Source organism: Lissotriton vulgaris, chromosome 5 (genome assembly GCF_964263255.1).
Source record: "Lissotriton vulgaris chromosome 5, aLisVul1.2, whole genome shotgun sequence".
Taxonomy (NCBI): Eukaryota; Metazoa; Chordata; class Amphibia; order Caudata; family Salamandridae; genus Lissotriton; species Lissotriton vulgaris.
The window spans coordinates 874,414,097-874,416,761 of record NC_141693.1 but is presented as its reverse complement, the minus strand read 5'-3'; positions in this window follow the sequence as shown (position 1 = coordinate 874,416,761).

The following is a 2,665-nucleotide window of genomic DNA, read 5'->3' as shown; positions in this document are numbered from 1 at the left end:
ATGTGTGTGGCAAGAAGGGACATTATGGTAAATGTTGCAGAACAAAAATGTTTAGACCTGACATGTCTAGAAAACGTTGGAGTCAGTCCCAACCACAAGTCAGAACTGTTACATTTGAGATAAAATGTGAGGAAGGAGATCATCCCATTCATCCTGTAAAAGTAGGAAATGTAATGATTAATTTTAAATTTGACTCATGTTCTCGTATTACCTTAATTGATGAAGAACTATTCAATACTTATTTTGCTGGTAAAGTAAGACTAATGAGATCGGATGTTAGGCCTCTTGGGTATTCAGATAACCCAATTAAAATGGTTGGTTGTTTCATGGCGGAGATTGAATTTAGGAGCAGAATTATCGTAGGGAAAATATATGTAGCAAAGAAGGGTGATATCTTGTTAGGTTGGGTACATCAACGTCAACTTGGTGTAACTTTAGATCCTAATGCAGATCCGCAGGTGCAAATTCATCAAGTAGACATAGTGGAGAAGAATGAGTCAGATAAGGAATTGGGAGAGGATCTAGCTAGTAAATTTCCCAAAGTATTCAGAGAAGATTTAGGTTGCTTGCAAGGTTATAAGCATCACATTAGATTAAGAGAGAATGCAGTTCCTATCATAGCGAAAGTGAGGAGAATACCATTGATGGAACAGGATAAGGTAAAAGAAGAAATAGACAAATTGTTAAAGAATGATGTCATTGAACAAGTGGAGGCTACTGAGTGGTTGGCTCCCATTGTCATAGTTAAGAAGCCAACTGGTGAAATTAGGCTCTGTGTTGATTTGAGAGCATTAAATAAGGAAGTAGTTGTGGACAAGTTTCCCCTTCCGAATATTGATGAAATGGTTAGCACCCTCGAAGGTGCCAGATATTTCACCACACTAGATCTTGCCTCAGCCTATCATCAGGTTGTATTAGATGATTATTCTCAGGACTTACCTGCCTTTATCACCCCCATGGGTACTTATAGGTATAAAAGGATGCCGTTTGGCCTTGTGTCGGCAGCTTCCGTCTTTCAAAGGATTATGGCAAGAATTTTAAGAGGAATATCTGGTGTAAGATGTTACCAAGATGACCTACTTATTTATGGAAATAGTTCAAAAGAACATTTTGGTCGTGTGTGTGCTGTTCTCAAATGTTTGGAGAATGCAGGTACGACACTAAAAAAGAGTAAATGTAAGTTTGGTGTGAAGGAAGTAAATTACTTAGGACATAAAATAACTGACAAAGGCATCTTTCCAAAAAAGGAATTGGTTGACACTATCAACAAAATAAAAGATCCAGAGAATAAGGAGGAATTAATTTCCTTCCTTAATATGGTGGAGTTCTATGAAAAGTTTATTCCTAATTTTGCTGACAAAACACAGTCTATGAGAAGGTTGACATCGAGGAATGTGGAGTATGTGTGGTCTGATGAATGCAAAACTGAGTTTGTTGGGATTAAATATGAATTGAACAAGGCTCCCTCTCTTCAGGCGTTTGTGCCAGGTTTACCTACAATTTTATTCACTGATGCTAGTGAAAAAGGACTTGGTGCTGTCCTAATACAAAAAAGAAATGGGAAGGACAACTTGATTTGCTGTACTTCAAGATGTCTAAGGGGTTCAGAATTAAATTATTCCGTTATAGAAAAAGAGTCCCTTGCCATCTATTGGGCTCTGAGAAAATTAAAGAATCTAATTTGGGGAACAAAGATTCTGGTTTTCTCAGATCATAAACCGTTAAAAGAAATTTTTGATAAGAAGGGATTGGATGCGATTTCATCAAGAATTAGAAAATGGATTGTTTCGTTACAAGAGTTTGATTTCTCTGTTGAATATATTCCGGGTGTATCAAACAAATCTGCTGATTGTCTCTCGAGAATGGTTGGGAAAGAGAATTTTGAAGAAGATGATGTTGTAGGTTGTTCTGATGACTCAATAAACGTATGTGAGATTACAGAGGGAGCGATTGAAGAAAAGGAGTGGAGAGATGAACTTGAAAAAGATGAAGAAGTTAAAAGAGTAATGCTTTCTTTGAGCAATAATTCTCGCTTTGAGAAACCTTGGACCTTGGTTTCCGATGAACTTTCTATTCATTCTGGGTTTCTAACTCGGGGCACAAAAATGGTTCCTCCACTAGGTATTAGAAAGAAACTTTTATCCCATGCTCACTCTGGGCATCTTGGTATTGTGAAAACCAAAGAAATTTTACGCATGCAATTTTGGTGGCCAGAGATGGATCTGGAGATAGAAAGGTTAGTGAGAGATTGCCCAGAATGCTCTGCCAGTGATAAAATTCTTAAAACTAGACAAATGCCCATGGTTAAGAGATCCCTTCCAAGACATCCTTGGGATGAACTAGCCATAGATATAGTTGGTCCTTTGTCAGGTGTAAGTGATACACCTTATCTTTTAGTTCTTATGGATCTCTATTCCAGGTGGATTGAGGTGAGCGCAGTAAGGGAAATCACATCTGAAGAGGTAATAAAGTTTCTGGATACTATCTTTAAAAAAGAAAGTTTTCCTAATAGCCTCTTATCAGATAATGGACCACAATTCTGTTCGAGAGTTTTTGAAGAGTTTATGGAAAAATCTGGAATCTTACATAAAAAATGTTCTTTGTATCACCCAGAAACCAGCGGTGCTGTTGAGAGGGTCAATAAAACCCTGAAGGAGGCTATACA